The sequence below is a fragment of the Pan troglodytes genome, chromosome X (genome assembly GCF_028858775.2).
Source record: "Pan troglodytes isolate AG18354 chromosome X, NHGRI_mPanTro3-v2.0_pri, whole genome shotgun sequence".
Lineage (NCBI taxonomy): Eukaryota > Metazoa > Chordata > Mammalia > Primates > Hominidae > Pan > Pan troglodytes.
Genome location: NC_072421.2, coordinates 129,208,176 through 129,227,458, shown reverse-complemented (window position 1 = coordinate 129,227,458; position 19,283 = coordinate 129,208,176). Strand labels below are relative to the sequence as shown.

The 19,283-nt window shown below is 41.2% G+C and overlaps 1 protein-coding gene across 1 annotated transcript in view; it reads left to right on the top strand.

Annotated features, from left to right (window-relative positions):
* LOC100611487 (uncharacterized) overlaps nt 1-19,283 on the top strand; it is a 106,408-nt gene that overhangs the window by 26,014 nt on the left and 61,111 nt on the right. Inside the window, exons 6-9 of the mRNA XM_054676495.2 lie at nt 1,383-1,501; nt 3,222-3,369; nt 15,215-15,313; nt 16,179-16,327. The gene's annotated coding sequence lies outside the window, so the exon portion shown is untranslated. The remainder of the gene's footprint in view (nt 1-1,382; nt 1,502-3,221; nt 3,370-15,214; nt 15,314-16,178; nt 16,328-19,283) is intronic.

Below are 19,283 nucleotides of genomic sequence, written 5' to 3'. Positions count from 1 at the left end.
ATTACATGAAAACATACTTCCATTATTAGTGTTTTCAGAAATGTAAATCAGAACCACTTCATGATACCACTTAACACCCACTAGAATGGATATTACTTAAAAAGAACAAATATGGGTGGGGAGGCGGAGAAATTGGAACCCTTCTGCAGTGAAGGTGGGTATGCTAAATTGCGCATCTGCTATGGAAAACAGTTTATCAGTCCTTCAAAAATTTAAACATAGAAATAACCATATGACCTAGCAGCTCTACTCCTAAGTATACTCCGCAAACAATTGAAAACAAATACTCAAAAAAGTACATGTATATACTCACTGTATATATTTATTAACAATACCCAAAAGGTGAACACAAGCAAACATCAATCACTTGATGAATGGATAAACAAAATGTGATATATACATATGGATATTATTCAGCTACAAAAAGAAATGAAGTACTGACATATATTACAACATGGATGAAATCTGAAAACATGCTAAGTGAAAAAAGCAAAATGAAAAAGGCCCCTTATTGTGATGATCAGTAGTGAGGGAAAGCAAATGAGTGTTTGCCAGGGGCTCGGCATAGAGTGGCATGGGGAATGACTGCTTCATGGGTCCAGGGTTTTCTTTTGTGGTAATGAAAATTATTTGCCACTACACAGAGGTAGTGCTTGCACTGCATTGTGAATGTACTAAATGCCGCTGAATTTCACACATTTTAATGGTTAATTATATGTTACATGAATTATACCAACACAGTTTTAAAAAGTGCCAATATTTTTAAACCTATCATTATTTCCAAGAATAACTAATTATATTTGAAAAGTACTCAAGTTATCAGTTACAACATGGATGAAATCTGAAAACATGCTAAGTGAAAAAAGCAAAATGAAAAAGGCCCCTTATTGTGATGATCAGTAGTGAGGGAAAGCAGATGATTGTTTGCCAGGGGCTTGGCATAGAGTGGCATGGGGAATGACTGTTTCATGGGTCCAGGGTTTTAACAACTTGTTTTAACAATTATACTACAGGGGAATTTGAACATTAGTTTATAAATGTACATATTATATGTGCAAAGGAACAAATCATAATACGTAGCCCAAACATTTTAAAAGTGATTATTCCTTCTCACTGTGTTTGACCTACCATATGTTTTCTGCTTATAATTCTTAAAATTCTTCTAGAGTAAAATATAAAAAAACTCAAGCACTCAGAAGTATATATTGATATGGATATATTCAAAGATTATAAGGTGATGCTGAGGATTTTGGACCAAATTTCAAATAGTATGAATCCAGTTATATTGAAAGTAAAATGTGTGCGGTACTCTGTGTGTATTCATATCTGTTCATATGCATATACAAATGTTTAAATACCATATATATGTTTTTTTTACACAGGATCAGACTCTGTTGCCCAGACTGGAGTGCAGTGGCAGGATCATGGCTCAGTGCAGCCTCAACCTCCCTGGACTCAGGTGATCCTTTCACCTCCACTTCCTGAGTAGCTGGGACTACAGGTACATGACACCATGCCTGGCTATTTTTTTTTTTTTTTTTAGAGACAGGTACTCGCTACATTGCCAAAATTGCTAATTACTAAATTGGTCTTGAACTCTCAGGCTCAAGTGATCCTCCTGCCTCAGCCTCCAAGAGTGCCAGGATTAGAGTTGTGAGCCACCACGCCTGGCCAATGCCATATATTTTATATCATGGTCAGTGTTATACTGAGCATGCGTTTGAATATGATATTTTTGACCAATAAATTCATATCGTTAATTGATAGTTACATAAACAGAGACATTAATGAAACATTATAGCTTCATGTGAGTGGTGTGAATACATCCATCTTAAAGTTTTACTGGGGTTCACATCTAAGTGACTGAATATGAGATGTGCCTATTTCAATTATCATTTATTGAATTTTGTTTTCTTTCTTTTGAGATTTTAAAGATAAAATTTGAAGGTAAGAATTAGAGATAAAAATTCAAGAATAATTTTAAAATCCTAATTTTCAGAGGCATAACTATGTAAAATATATATATTTATATATGTGTTTATGTATGTATAAATAGATTTTATAGATTAAAAAAGCAAGGTGAGATCTTAATTCTTAATGACTAGTCCAATCACATAGTTCTTTGCAAATATTTTATTGTCCAAAATTCAGAAATTGCAAATTTTATATGACAATGTCAAAAACTGGTCAGAAATCAAATTTTAGAATGAAAATCTTCATTCATACTATGGAATATTCATACTAAAATGCAATGCATAGCTAAATCCAATTTAAATGTAAATTCATTGTGTTGACTATATATAGAACTTTTTATCTATGTATTGAAAAATGGAATAAATATGGAAAAGGGTATCAGTGTTTAATATACAGTTTTATGAGACTGCTTTTCTCTTGATCAGCACATGGGTTTTTTTTTTTTTTACTGCTTTGCAAATTCCACCTTTTTGTTACTAATGAGAAAATATAGGACTGAATCCTAACTGGAAAACAGTAACACATATACACAGCAAAGTTATAGGGCAGTCTTAAGCCATGGCCATTTAATGACACAGGAAAATGTTTGTGTTCCAACGTTAAATAATGAAACCATGAGACAAAATCCTGTGATCCATCTGATTAAAATTTATAGTCATTCCTGTGTTTGTGTCCATTCGAATCGGGTTCTGTGTCTCTGTCAAGCTTGAGAGCTACCTGGTCCCTTATCTTAGAGCTCCACTAAATGGCAGCCTCCCACTCAACATATAAGGCCCAATGCCTAGATCAGAACGTGAAATGGAACTCCTAGGGAACCTGGGTAGGGAGTCAGGACAAGAACCACATGGCCTGGCCGGGCTCGGTGGTTCACGCCTGTAATCCTAGCACTTTGGGAGGCCGAGGCAGTCGGATCAGGAGGTCAGGAGATCCAGACCATCCTGGCTAATGCGGTGAAACCCCGTCTCTACTAAAAAAAAAAAAAAAAAAAAAAAAAAATTAGCCGGTCGTGGTGGCGGGCGCCTGTAGTCCCTGCTACTCAGGAGGCTGAGGCAGGAGAATGGCGTGAACCCGGGAGGCGGAGCTTGCAGTGAGCCGAGATAGCGCCACTGCACTCCAGCCTGGGCAACAGAGCAAGACTCTGTCTCTCAAAAAAAAAAACAAATGAACCACATGGCCTGGTGCCTAGATTTGCTCTTCTCCAAGACCTTAGGTGTTAACATTTCTTTGTTTGTTTGTTGTTTCCTTAGGCATGGATCCCTGAGGTCTGCCCCAGTACTATAAGACAATTTGATGTAAGAAAACACAGCAGATATAATACTGAGTGAAGAAGAGTATAAATGAGAAGACTGATTGTGCAGATACTGAGTTCATGAAAAGAGGAGATGATTGATGAGGGTGAGTGGATCACACCTCGGTTTAATATCCAATGGAAAACAAAAGCAAAATGCTAAGAGTGGAATAAGTTTACACAAATTGAGCAAACTGCTAAGTAGTTCTAGTTTCTGGTGTCTTTGTCTCTTCTTGGCCTTTTTTTGAAATGTGATGGGCGGGAGAATAGCGCCTAGAGCAAAGTCAGTTGGCTTCTCCCGTACAATACTGCCATCGTGCGGAAACAGTTTCGTAGCATCCACAGCCGTGAGCGTTTCCTCCATGTGAGCCCTAGCAATTGAAGGAAAAGCCAGTGAAGGCTGAACAGACTCGAGACACAAGTTGATCTTCCTACCCTTTTCTCTGAGGCCTGGCAGAAGCAATGAACAAATGCAAAGTCTCCGCGAAGTATCTGCTGAGTGAGGGAGCAGGACTGAGCCAGCTGCTTCCAGGAAGTTTTGGCACAGGAAGTAGAGGACAGGGCCTCAGTTTTCTCATAGTGGGGACAAGGCTAGAAAATGATACAGCCAAGTACAGACCCTTGGGGCATTTATGTTATGAATATGCCCTTGGGAGCTTTAGGCAACCTGGTTGTCCTTGTGTTGTGGGGCTGTGACATTTATAGCAGCAGTGTTGGCTGGCAATGACAGGCCAATTCCAGGAACCATCTATCTGAAGTCAGCGTCACTCACATGGTCCTCAATACACTAAAATTCTAACCACCATTGCCTATAGCTAGAAGGACCTCTGTAGAGCAGTAAGGATACACTGAGATGCCTATGTGGGCCAGATCATCTTTTAGGAGAGCTGATATGCTAAAGAGGATGAAAGCCAAAAATGCGATGGAAGGCCTAAGCAATTATCTGAGCGCACAAGCCAGCAGCTTCTGTGATGTTATAGGTTCAGGAGAAAGTCTTTTGTCATAATAGGACGCCGATGTCATCTCAGTTCTCTCAAGGAGGGCAGATAGGTGGCTCTTTTCTGTTCGATGTCCTTGATAAGTATGGCATTGTTTAGGCCTGAGCAAATCATTATCTACTGCATCCTAGCTAGTATTTTCTGTAGCAGCTTCAAATCTATTTCCTAATGAAGATATCCAACCTTTGGTGTGGAGACCTCTAGATACTTTATGACTCATAATTGAGAATCAAAATGGTGACTAAAAGTGTATGGGTGACTTGATCCTCATGACATTCTTCCTCAGAATTTATTATTTTAGTATCTGAATTCTTAATGAAAGGAATTAATGTTAGTCTGGTTCTGCACTGTGACATTACAGTGCTTCAAGAGCTTGTTCAGGTATGACCTCTCCTGGCCTCTGAGGATTCAGGCAGGCATTCCAGGGTAAGGCATTCTAGGGTAACCTAGCTTTTTTGACATCTTTGACTTTGTCTAGTTGAATGATGATCTGCATACATAAATGCTATTGGCATGCACAAGTGTCTTGGAGACTCTCTGGGAAGCATTTCTCCATGACCCTTGATATCTTACCTCCCCATAGTATTTCACCTAAAGTAGACTTAGACATCTGCTAAACTACCTCCTATGGAGGAATAGTTTGACCTGACCATTTTCATGGAAGAATACAGACCTACCTATGGGACAGTGTCTCATATCTGAAGGTAGAAATGCTGGTGTCCCCAAACCTAGAATTCTTTAGGCTAAGTGATCTTTTATTCACCCCTTGCTAACTATCTTTAATAGAGGCTGTGTGCCTGGGCAGTGGATAGAAGCCTGGCAAGGAAATCACACCTAGCCAAGTACCAGTGGTAGTGACAAGGAGGTTGATTGGTTTATTCTGCAATGGAAGATAGTGTGGAGGGGCAATGAGCCTATCATTCCCATTTAGGTTGGATACATGTCATTCATCTGCACCAGGTAGTCCCTTTAGCCATCATAAAATCTTAATTGCATTCTCTGTATCCTCGTAAACAGCCATTCCTTGCCTCTGATTTAGGGAGAATAGCAAATTGTTGAACCTTGTGGATTAAACCTACCACACCATAAGATAAATAATAAATAACAAAGTAAAGTGTATTTTACTCTACTCTTTTTTTTTTTTTTTTTTTTTGAGGTGGAGTCTTGCTCTTTCACCCAGGCTGGAGTGCAGTGGCGCAATCTCGGCTCACTGCAAGCCCTGCTTCCTGGGTTCACACCATTCTCCTGCCTCAGCCTCCTGAGTAGCTGGGACTACAGACGCCAGCCACCACGTCTGGCTAATTTTTTGTATTTTTAGTAGAGACGAGGTTTCACCGTGTTAGCCAGGAAGGTCTCGATCTCCTGACCTCGTGATCCGCCCGCCTCGGCCTCTCAAAGTGCTGGGATTACAGGCATGAGCCACCGTGCCCAGTGCATTTTACTCTACTTCTAACATGTCATAACCTTAAACCAAACATATAGTCACGTATGTATTCTAGAGAGCCAGTACGCACGTTGTGATGCATCTGTAAAAACTTAAACAAAAAATGAATGGTGACTACATTTCTAAAGGAATGTTTCTGAGCATATATTTTTCAGAGTTACCTTCATTTACACTGAAGGCTTGCAATGTTGAAAACATTTACCATTTATGATATTCAAATGAATTCATCCTCCTGAAAGCTTTGTTAAAATACACACTTGATCTGCTCCAAACCACAGTGTAGAGTGTAACCCAATTTCAATACAGATTTGTTATTTGCATGAAATTAGGAATGTATATATAGCCGGGCGTGGTGGCTCACACCTGTAATCCCAGCACTTTGGGAGGCCAGGGTGATTATCAGGATCACTTGCGGTGAGGAGTTGGAGAATAGCCTGGCCAACATGGTGAAATCCTGTGTCTACTAAAAATACAAAACAATTGGGGATGGTCCAGGTGGCTCACGCCTGTAATCCCAGCACTTTGGGAGGCCTAGGCGGGCAGATCACGAGGTTGGGAGATGGAGACCATTCTGGCTAACATGGTGAAACTCTGTCTCTACTAAAAACACAAAAATTAGCCGGGCAGGTGGCATATGCTTTTAGTCCCAGCTACTCAGAAGGCTGAGGGAGGAGAATCACTTGAACCTGGGAGACGGAGGTTGCACTGAGCAGAGATCACATCACTGCACTCCAGCTTGGGTGACAGAGCGAGACTCCGTCTCAAAAAAAAAAAAAAAAAACCAACAAACAAACAAAAAAGAAGTAACCAGGCCTAGTGGCATGCACTTGTAATCCCAGCTATTCAGGAGGCTGAGGCAGGAGAATCGCTTGAACTGGAGGTTGCAATGAGCCGAGATCTCGCCATTTCACTCCTGCTGGGAGACAGAGAGAGTTTTAGTCTCAAAAAAGAAAAAAATGATGTGTATATATCGGGGAACCTGCCCCGATATTCACGTAGGTTCTTTTCTATTTTCCTTAAGCGTCGGCCAGCTTGAGAAATAAAGGGACAGAGTACAAAAGCTGGGCTTCTGGGGGAGACATCACATGTCAGTAGGTTCTGAGATGCCCCACAGGCTGCAAAAACCAGCAAGTTTTTATTAGGGATTTTCAAAAGGGGAGGGAGTGTGCGAATAGGTGTGGGTCACAGAAATCAAGTACTTTACAAGGTAATAGAATATCACAAGGCAAGTGGAGGCAGGGAGAGATCACAGGACCGAGGGGAAATTAAAATTGCTAATGAAGTTTCAGGCACCATTGTCATCGATAACATCTTATCAGGAGACAGGGTTTTTGAGATCAACCAGTCTGACCAAAATTTATTAGGATATATGCATGGAAATATATTCTTTTATTAGGTGGGAATTTCCTCTTCCTAATAAGCCTGGGAGTGCATGGAAATAATCCAAATTTATTTATTTATTGCTAGACAAATTGTATTGTAGTGCTTTCCATCTTTATTAGTACATTGATTTTTCTCAATCTTTGTCAAGCATTATTCTTTAATTAACTAGTGGGAGAATACTGTAAGACTTATATCTAAAAGACAAATTATAAAATACACATGCACACACACACACACACAAACAGACACACCCCATAAAGTCTCAGGAAATACTTGAAGAATATGTAGTGTCATGGGAACATGCCGAGTTTTGATGTTAAATGACGAGACCATGAGATGAAACTCTGAGTAACCTCGATAGGAACTGAAGATATGTAGTATGAGTATCATGCCATGTGGAGCGCATATGGCATGCAGTAATGACAGCTATCTGGTCCCTCCTCTATGGTTCATGCCAAATTGTTGTCTGCAATGCAACACATGAGCTAAAACATGAAGAACTCCCTGGTTGTCTGGAAGGGGAGCCAGAATAGAGACCACCAGGATTTTTAAATCCTGGTGGTCTCGGAGCCTCAAGCAATTTTATCGCTGTGCTTTCATCCCCAAATTTATCCCCCGAGGGAGACAGTTTGATGCCATGGAAAGTACTGGACCTATAAATCTGAGGTAAATCGTAATCATATAGACTAGGTTAGGAGGATTTTAAATGTCTGAACAAATAAGATTTCTGATGAGGGTGGGTGGTTTCGGCCTTGGTTTGATTTCAGATGGAAAACAAAAGCAAAATTGCCACAGTAAGACCAGATGACTCCAAACTGGGCAAAAAGCAAGGCAGCCATGTTTCCTTGTGCCTTTGTCTTTGGGTGGCGTTTTTTCAGACAAGAAGGGCGGGAGAAGAAGGCTCCACGACACCTGTTAGCACATCTAGAGCACTACTGCCACCGTTAGGACATAGTTAAGCAACGCCCTACGCCCTATGCCTAAGCCATGTCAATGTCCTTCCCCTGAAGACAGTCCTTCCACCTGTTGGAGAAGGTCTGGCCTGTGGGGAGGGGGAAGAGGCTTGAGCTCCATGCTGCTCATCCTTGCCTTATCCTCTAAGACCACACTTTGGGAGGCTGAGGCGGGCGGATCGTCTGAGGTCGGGAGTTTAGGACCAGCCTGGCCAGCATGGTAAAACCCCATCTCTACTAAAAATACAAAAATTAGTCGGATGTGGTGGCAGGCGCCTGTAATCCCAGCTACTCAGGAAGCTGAGAATCGCTTGAACCCGGGAGGGGGAGGTTGCAGTGAGCCGAGATCTCGCCATTGCACTCCAGCCTAGGCAACACAGTGATACTCCGTCAAAAAAAAAAAAGACCTGGACATTGGTAGTGTCTTGGTATAGAACCTGGAGAGTGAAGGAAAGTAAATACTGTGAATGTCGCTTGGTAAAATCCTGTTCCTTGTACACGGTACTGATGCTACCAGAGACCCAAAGACCTGTAGCAAGATGCAAGTACGTGAAAGCCTGCCAACTCTTGCTCCAAGGGGCAGGAACAGGAGACAGATGCCCACAAGAGCCTGCATGTGTGTTTGAGTGGGTTCCTGTTGTCCAGCAAACAACTGGGGAAATGGAGGCCCTGCCCCGGAAATTCCTGTGCCAGGACTGCCTGGCAGCTGCTGCTTCACTCCAAGCCCCTCACTCTCCAGGTTCTACACCAAGATACCGCCAATGTCCAGGCCTCTCTTAAGACCTTAGAGGAGAAGGCAAGAAGACCTAGCCTGGAGCCCAATCCTCTTCCACCTCAGCATAGATTAGACCTTCCCCCACAGCGAGGCTTCCAGGGAAGAATACTGTAATGGCGGATTCTGTCTTCAAACTATTTCCTCACGGTGGCAGTAGTGCTTCATATTTTCTTGGAAGCTCTGTCTAGGAGCCCTCTTCTCCCGCCTTTTCTGTCTGAAAAAATGCTACCCAGAGACAAAGGCCCCACCAATCATGGCCACCAGGAGATTTGTCCAGTTTGGTACGACCTTGTCTTACTGTTGAATTTTTGCTATTTTCTTTCCATCTGAAAACAAAATGAGGCCTAAACCACCCATGCTCCTCACGAATCTTGTTCTTTCAGAAATTAAATATACTCCTGAGACTATCTGGGTATGATTTACTTCACACTGTTACAGGTCCAGCAAGTTCCATGGCATCAAATTGTCTCCTTCAGGTGATAAACTGGGTGGATGAAGGTACAATAAGGAAAAATTTATTTGAAACTTGGAGAAGATCTTTGGCAAACAGTTTACAAATCCTGGTGGTCTTTGACCTGGTTCCCCTCTCGGACAACCAGAGAGTTCATGTTCTAGCCTCATGTGTTGCATTGTAGGCAAAAATTTGGTTTAAGTCATAGAGTAAGGACCATCTGGTCATTACTCCTTGGCCTATATGCTCCACATGGCGTGATCCTCATAGTCCCTAAGTTCAGTTCCTATCGAGATCACTCAGTTTCATCTCATGGTCTCAACATTTAACACCAGAACACAGCATGTTCCCATGCATTATATATTCTTCAGGGATTTCCTGAGACATTAGATGCTGTGTGTGTGGGAGATGGGTGTGTGTGTTCTGTCCTGTCCCTTGGAGCAAGAGTTAGCAGGCTTTCAGGCAGTGTTACTGTATCACAGTCCTTTGTTGCAGCAGTATGAGAACACCAAAGACAGGCCTGTTCCAGGTGTGATAAAGCAGGAGCCAGTATGTTTGCTGATAGTCTCAAGGGCATCTAGTTGTCTAAAGACTGAAAGGACCTAAAGTTTTACATTTTCTAGTAGAGTTGTTTTTTGGTTTTGTTTTTTTAGATGGAGTCTTGCTCTGTCGCCCAGCCTGGAGTGCAGCAGCACGATCTCAGCTCACTGCATCCTCTGTCTCCCAGGTTGAAGGGATTCTCTTGTCTCAGCCCCCCGAACAGCTGAGACTACAGATGGGCTCCACCACGTTTGGCTAATTTTTGTATTTTTAGTAGAGACGGGGTTTCACCATGTGGGTCAGGGTGGTCTCGAACTCCTGACTTCATGTGATCAGCCCGTCTCGGCCCCCCAGTGTGCTGGATTACAGGCTTAAGCCACTGTGCCCGGCCGTTCCTTTTTATTTTTTGTTTATTTACTTTCTTAGTGGAGTTGTTACACATAAAGTGATGGGAAACAAAAGGAGTGAAAAGGATTGAAAATTAATCCACATTTTAAAAGTGCTTGTCTGTGGGAGGTAGCATTACCCATGATCTCACTTTGTTAGCGGTGGCAGTGAACCGAGTTACCCCGAGTAACAGGCGGCATATCTATATAGGTCGACAGCAACTTCAGTCCTTGCCTCCTCCAAAGAAATAACTCGACTGAGGGTCATAAAGCAGAAAAAGAGACTGAGGCAAGATTCAGAGCAGGAGTGGAAGTTTATTTAACAGGCTTTAGAACAGGAAAGAAAGGAAAGAAAGAACCCTTGGAAGAGATCCAAGTGGGTGCCTGAATGGCCAAGAGAACAAAAAGACCTTTTAACCTTGATCATGGGACCTTATAGGCTTACCTCTTGCCCATAATTCTTCCTTTAGGGTGAGCTTTCCGCATGCGCAGTGCCCTCCTTACCCTTTGGAATTGAGCACTGTGCAGTGTGTTTAGGGAGTTATACACATGCCCATCTGAGGCTTTTTTCCTTTTTCTGGTGGCATGTACCCGGAACATCATATTTCGCCATTTTGTGTCTTAATACGCATGCCCAAGAAGCTGCTTCTCCCTGTGGCCTGCATTCAGTTCACACTTTTAATATTATCAGGTGTGGGCCATCAGGAGATTGCCTCTCCCTTGCTACCAAATTATCATTTTTAGGGAGACAATGTGATCATTGCTGAACCATCACGTGACATTTCTATTGGGTGGGGGAGAGTCCTTTCCTGCCCTGCTTATTGCCTATGTAACTAACTGTAACAACTTTACTTTTTCATGTATGACTATTGTGTCAGGCACATTTTGAAGAAGCATGAGTGTTTCAGTAAATTCAAAAACAGGTGGCAAAAGTGACATCAATGACAATGGTGCAGTAGACACTTTCTGTAGTCCATCTCTCCAGAAAAGCAACTCAAAACAGTTAATAATGTATAATTAGAAGATCATTTTCTCAGCACGAAATATGGGGCATTAATTAAAAACCTACAGCTAATAATATAGTCAAGAGGGAACGACTGAAAGCTTTGCTTCTAAAATCAGGAACAGGAGAAGAACACCTGCTTTTGCCACTTCTATTGAACATTATACTTAAAATTTTAGCCCGGGGCGTCAGGCAATGAAGATATATAAAATACATCCCAATTGAAAAGACAAAATGGAAATTATTTCTCTTCACAAATACGATGATCTTATAAAAAATGCTTAAAAATCCAGAAAACAACAATATTAGAGCTAGTGAACAGTATCTAGCAAGCACAGCAGGATAGAACATTAACTCGGAAAAATCAGTTGTAGTTTTATTTGTGTACACTAGCAATGAATAATCTGAAAATTAAATTAAGAAAGCAATTCCCTTTACAATAGCATCAAAATGAATCATATTTTTAGGACAATAGTTAATAGATGAAAGTCTTATACATTGAAAATCACAAAATATTGGAGAAGTTAAAGATAACCTTGATTTTTAAAAAGGACATCCTGTGGTAATGGGTTGGAAGACAAAATATTTTTAACATACCAATACTACCCACTGAGATCTATAAATTTAATGCAATCATTATTATCCCAATGAGCATTGTTTGTTTTTGTAAAAAAGGAACACAAATTCTAAAGATCCTATTAAATTGCCAGAGATCTGATAACCAATGTAAAGTTTGAATAAGAAAAACCAAGGTAGAAGACTCACACTTCTATATTTCAAAACTTACTAGAAAAGCTAGAGTAATCAAAGCAGTGTGATAATTAAATAAGAAAACACACAGTGATTAATGGAAGAGATGGAGAGTCTGGAAATAAACCCAGACGTTGTGGTCAATTCATTTTTGACAAAGTTATTCAGGTCATTTTATGAGTAATTAATAGAGTCTTTAACAAATAGTACGTAGACAACTGGTTATGCATATGCAAAAGGATGAATTTAGGCCGGGCGCTGTGGCTCACGCCAGTAATCCAGCACTTTGGGAGGCTGAGGTGGGCGGATCACAAGGTCAGGAGATCCAGACCATCCTGACTAACGCGGCGAAACCCTGTCTCTACTAAACAATACAAAAAAAAATAGCCGGCCGTGGTGGCGGGCGCCTGTAGTCCCAGCTACTCAGGAGGCTGAGGCAGGAGAATGGCGTGAACCCGGGAGGCGGAGCTTGCAGTCAGCGGAGATTGTGCCACTGCACTACAGCCTGGGTGACAGAGAGAGACTCCGTCTCAAAAAAAAAAAAAAAAAGAAAAGAAAGAAAAGAAAGAAAAAATTTAAGGATCCTGGGTGACAGAGCGAGACTCCGTCTCAAAAAAAAAAAAAAAAAAAAAGGATGAATTTAGTCCTCTGCCTCACATTATATCCAAAAATAAGTCAAAATGTATCAAATTTCTAAATGTAAGAGCTAAAGCTATGAAACCTTCAGGGACACTATAGGGATAAATCGTCACGACTTTAGATTTGGCAATGATTTTTTAGCTATACCACCAAAAGCACCAATTAACAAAAGAAAATATAAATTGGACTTTCCTGAAATTAAAAACTTTTTGCATCAATATACACTATCAAGAACTTGAAAAGCCAATTGACACAATGTGAGGAAACATTTGTAAATCAATTATCTAGAAACTTCTAATACCCAGTACATATAAAGAACTCTTAAAACCTAGAAACAAAAAGATAGATAACCCAATTTATATCGAAGAGATAAGATATCATGGTCGGGCGCGATGGCTCATGCCTGTAATCTCAGCACTTTGGGAAGCCGAGGTGGATGGATCATGAGGTCAGGAGTTCCAGACCAGCCTGGCCAACATGGTGAAACCCCGTCTCTACTAAAAAACACAAAAATTATCGGGCATAGTGGCATGCGCCTGTAATCCCAGCTACTGGGGAGGCTGAGGCAGGAGAATCGCTTGAACCCAGGAGGCGGAGGTTGCAGTGAGCCGAGATTGCACCACTGCACTCAAGCCTGGGCAACAGAGCAAGACTCCATCTAAACAAACAAAAAAAAAAACAGAGAGAGAGAGAGAGAGAGATCAAAAAGATGACCAATGGAAGAAATTTGAAAACAGCTTAAGTGAAGGAAACAAGACTAAAAAGACCACTTATTGAGATGATCAGTAGTGAGGGAAAGTAGATGAATGTTTGTCAGGGGCTGGGCAGAGAGTGGAATGGGGAATGACTGCTTAATGGGTCCAGGGTTTTCTTTTGTGGTAATGAAAATGCTTTGCCAATAGATAGAGATAGTACTTGCACTGCATTGTGAATGTACTAAATACCACTGAATTTCACACATTTTAATGGTTAATTTTATGTTATGTGAATTTTACAAACTCAGTTTTAAAAAGTGCCAATACTTTTAAAGCTGTCATTATTTCCATGAATAATTAATTCTATTTGAGAAGTACTCAAGTTATCAGTGAAGAAAACTTATTTTAACTGTTATACTACAAGGTGGCCGGGCACGGTGCCTCATGCCTCTAATCCTAGCACTTTGGGAGGCCGAGATGGGAGCATCACTCTAGGCCAGGAGATCAAGATCAACCTGATCAACATAGCGAAGCCCCATATCTAAAATTTTTTTAAAAAATATAAATAAAAAACAGTTATACTACAGGGGAATTTGAACATTAGTTTATAAAAGTCCATATTATATATGCATAGGCAAAAGTGATTATTTCTTCCATTATGTTTGACCTACCATATGTTTTCTACTTTATAATTTCATAAAGTTCTCCTAGAGTAAAATATGAAAAAATTACAAGCATTCAAAAGTATATATTGATGTAGATATATTCAATGAGTATAAGGTGATACTGAAGATTTTGTACAAAATTTCAGACATTATGCATCCAATTATATTTAAACTGTGTCGAGTGTGTGTGTATTTATATCTGTCTAGGTATATTACAAAATTTTTAATGCTGTATATGTATGATTTTTTAGACAGTGTCTCACTCTGTTGCCCAGGCTGGAGTGCAGTGGTATGATTATGGCTTACTGCAGCATCAACCTCCCTGGGCTCAGGTGGTCCTCCCACCTCTGCCTTCTATGTAGCTGGGGCTTCCATTGCATACCACCATGCTCACCTATTTTTTGTATTTTTTGTATAGACGAGGTCTCACTACATTGCCAGAGCTGACCTTGAACTCCTGGGCTCAAGCTGTCCACCTGCCTTGGCCTCCCAAAGTGCTGGGATTACAGTTGTGAACCACTATGCCCAGCCAATGCTATACATTTTTAATCATGGTACATGTTATACTGAGTATATGTTTGAAGATGGCATTTTTGGCCAACAAATTCATATCTTCAATTCATCATTATATAAACAGAGACACTAATGAAGCATTCTAGCTGCATGTGAGTGGTGTGAATGCATCCATCTTACAGTTTTCTTTTTGTTTTTGTTTTTTGTTTTTGTGAGACGGAGTCTCGCTCTGTAGCCCAGGCTGGAGTTCAGTGGCGTGATCTCGGCTCACTGCAACCTCCACCTCCTGGGTCCCGGTTCAAGCAATTCCCCAGCCTCAGCCTCCCAAGTAGCTGGGATTACAGGCATGCGTCACCATGCCCAGTTAATTTTTGTATTTTTAGTGGAGACGGGGTTTCACCATGTTGGCCAGGCTGGTCTTGAACTCCTGACCTCGTGATCCGCTCGCCTTGGCCTCCTAAAGTGCTGGGATTACAGGCATGAGCAACCGCGCCTGGCTGTACAGTTTTCTTAGGTTACACATCTAGGTGACTAAATGTGTGAGATGCCTATTTCAACTACAATTTGTTGAATTTTGTTATCTTTCTTTGAAGATTTTAAAGATAAAGTTTTAAGGTAAGAATTAGGAATAAGAATTCTAGAAGAATTAAAAATTCTAATTTTCAGAGGTATAAGTATGTATTATACATCTGTTTATATTGTATATAAATATGTATTTATATGTTTATGTATGTTTAAATATATATATATTTTTTAGCCAGGTGTGGTGACTCACGCCTGTAATCCCTGCACTTTGGGAGGCTGCGGTGGGCGGATCACCTGAGGTCGGGAGTTCGAGACCAGCCTGGGAGACAGAGTGAGAATCCATCTAAAAAAAATTAATATATGTATATATATTTATATATGTATCTGTATTTTTTAGATTTAAAAGTGAAAATTGAGAACTTATGTTTTGATGAATAGTCCAATTAAGAAGTTCTTTGCAAATATTTTATTGTCTAAAATTCAGATATTGCAAATGTTTTATGAGAATATCAAAAACTCCTCAACAATCAGATGTGAAACTTTTAATTCTTCAACCTTAAGTATAGCTAAATTCAGCTAAAATGTAAATTTATTGTGTGTTTGACTGTATACATAGAACTTTTTATCTGTGTATTGAAAAAAAGGGAGTGAATATGGAAATGGTTATCAGTGTTTAATATATAGTTTTATGACATTGCTTTTCTCTTCATCAGCATATGGTTACTGTTTTACTTTGCAAGTTCTATGTCTTTGTCACTAATGAGAAAATATAGGACTTATTCCTAATGAAAAAGAGTAAGACACATGTACAACAAAGTTATAGGACAGTCTTAAGTCATAGCCATTTAATGACACTGGAAAAAATTTCTGTTCCAATGTTAAATAATGAAACCATGAGACAAAATTCTGTGATCCATCTGATTAGAATTTATAGTCATTCCTGTATTTGTGTCCATTCAAGTAGGGCTGTGTGTGTTTTCTCAGGCTGGAGAGCTATCCGAACCCTTATGTTAGAGCCCCACTAAATATCAGCCTCCCTCTCAACATATAAGGCCTAATGACTAGGTCAGATCGTGCGGTAAAACTCCTAGGGAACCTGGGTAGGGAGTCAGGACAAGAACCACATGGCCTGGTGCCTAGATTTGCTCTTCTGAAAGACCTTAGGGGTAAAACTTTTTTTTTTCTTCTCTCCTTAGGCATGGAAACCTAAGGTCTGTACCCAAAACTACAGGACTATTTGACATCATAATAAAACACTGCAGATATGATGCTGAGTAAGAGCAGAAATGGGAAGACTTGGTTGTGCAGTAACTGAGTTCTTGAAAAGAGGAGATGCTTGATGAGGGTGAGTGGATTACATCACTGTTTAATATCCAATGGAAACCAAAAGCAAATGGCTAAGAGTGGAATATGTTTACACGAATTGAGCAAAATATTGGGTAGCCATAGTTTCTGGTGTCTTTGTTTCTTCATGGCCTTCTTTTTGAAACGTGTAGTCATGTATGTGTACACATTCATACAAAAAGCTGATAGTATCTACTTTACTAAAGTAATATTCTTGAGGTCAAATTTTAAGATTTATCTTTATTTGCCAGGTACAGTGGCTCATGCCTGCAATCCCAGTGCTTTGGGAGGCCAAGGTGGGCCAATCACGAGGTCAGGAGATTGAGACCAGCCTGGCCAACATAGTGAAACCCCGTCTCTACCGAAAATACAAAAATTAGCAGGGTGTGGTGGCACACACCTGTAATCCCAGCTACTCGGGAGGCTGAGGCAGGAGAATCACTTGAAACCAGAAGGCAGAGGTTGCAGTGAGCCGAGATCGTGCCTCTGCACTCCAGCCTGGGCGAAAGAGCAAAACTCTGTCTCAAAAAAAAAAAAAAGATTTACCTTTATTTACAGTGAAGGCATGAAATGTTGAAAAATAAGACTTAGTACTGTGGACATTCAAATGAATTCACGCTCCTCAAAGGTTTCTTAAAATACACACTTGGTCTGATCCAAATCACAGCATACACAGTAATCCAATTTTAATACAGATTTATTTTTTGCTGAAATTAACAATGTACTTATTGAAAGATATGCATGGAAATAATCCAAATGAGTTGCCTTGACAAGTTGTATTGTAGCGGTTTTCTTCATTATTAATACATGGACTATTCTTAATATTTGTCAAGCATTATTCTTTAATTTACTATTTGGAGAATACTGTAATCCTTATACCTAAAAGACAAATTATAAAACTCTCAGAGAAACATATAATTATAAACACACACAGTCCATAAAGTCTCAGGAAATACTTGAAGAATATTTAATGGCATGGGCACATGTTGTGTTTTGATGTTAAACGATGAGACCATTAGACGAAACTCGGAGTAACCGTGACAGGAATTAAACATATGTACTTTGAATATCATGCCATGTGGAGTATATATGGCATGCAGTAATGAGCATCACCTGGTTTCTCCTCTAGTGGCTCATGCCAAATTGTTGCCTACAATGCACCACAGAAGGCTCAGAAGGCTCTCAGAATAGGGAGAACTCCTAGGGGAGCCAGGTCAAAGACCTCTCGGATTTTTGTTTTTTGTTTTTTTGAGACGGAGTCTCGCTGTGTCCCCAGGCTGGAGTGCAGTGGTGCGATCTCGGCTCACTGCAATCTCCACCTCCCGGGTTCAAGCGATTCTACTGCCTCAGCCTCCCGAGTAGCTGGGACTACAGCCCACCACCACGCCCGGCTAATTTTTGTATTTTTAGTAGAGATGGGGTTTCACCATGTTGGCCAGGGTAGTCTCGATCTCTTGAACTCGTGATCCGCCCGCCTTGGCCTCTCAAAGTTCTAGGATTACAGGCGTGAGCCACCACGCCCGGCCGACCTCTGGGATTTTTAAATTGTTTGCCGGAGAAGATCTTTTCTGCTTTCAGCCCTTTTCTCCTTTTTGTGTTTTCACCCACCGAATTTATCCGCTGAAAGAGACGGTTTGATGCCACGGAAATTACTGGACCTGTAACTCTGAAGCAAATCAAACTAACACAGACTAGTTCAGGAGAATATGTAATTTTTGATAGAACAAGGGCAGGTGGTTTAGGCCTTGGTTTGATTTGTTTTCTTTTCTTTTCTTTCTTTCTTTCTTTTTTTTTTTATTTGAGACGGAGTTTCTCTCTTGTTGCCCAGGCTGGAGTGCAGTGGCGCGATCCCGCAACCTCTGCCTCCTGGGTTCAAGCGATTCTCCTATCTCAGCCTCCCGAGTAGCAGGGATTACAGGCATGCGTCACCACACCCGGCTAGAGACGGGGTTTCTCCATGTTGGTCAGGCTGGTCTCGAATTCCCGACCTCAGGTGATCTGCCCTCCTTGGCCTCCCAAAGTGCTGGGATTACAGGCGTGAGCCACCGCGCCCGGCCTTTAGTTTGATTTCAAGTTGAAAATAAAAAGAAAAAGTGCAGCAGTAAGACCGGCAAGCTCCAAACTGCAAGATATAAAGCATCCAGGTTTGGAACGCCTTGTCTATGGGTGGCTTTTTTTTCAGGCAGGAAGGGCGGGAGAAGAGGACTTTGAACCAGGGCTTCTTCCTGTATGTGGAGCAATACTGCCATCGCGCGGATATCGTTTTAAAAAAAAAAAAAAAACCCTTCCACCATTACACTGTTCTTCCCCGTGAGGACTACCTGTTGGCCAAGGTCTGGTCTGTGGGGAGGTGGAAGAGGCTTGGGCTCCATGCTAGGTAGGAGTCCTTGTCTTCTCCTCTAAGGCCTTAAAAGAGACCTGGATATTGGCGGTATCTTGGTATAGAACATGGAGATTGAACGTTCTGAAAGCAAATCCTATAAACTTCCCCTGGAATAACCCTGTTCTATGTGCGCGGTACTGATGCTACCAGAGACCCAAAGACCCATAGCCAGCACGAGAACGTTGGCTGACTCTTGCTCCAAGGGACAGGAATAAGAGATAGATGCCCGCAAGAGCCTCCATGTGTGTTTGAGTGGGTTCCTGCAGTCCTGCCCACACCAGGAGGAACCGAGGCCCGGCCCCACGATTTCCTGTGCCGGGACCTCCTGGCAGATGCTGTTTGACTTCGAGCCCATCACACTCCAGGTTCTACACCAAGATACCGCCAATGTTAAGGCCTCTCTTCAGGCCTTAGAGGAGAAAGCAAGAAGACCTAGCCTGGAGCCCAAGCGTCTGCCACCTCCCACAGTTCAGACTTTTCCCCACAGCGAATCTTTCCAGGAAGGACGCTGTAATGGCGTATTGTGTCTTTAAACGATTTCCTCACGGTGGCAGTCGTGCTTCACATTTTCAAG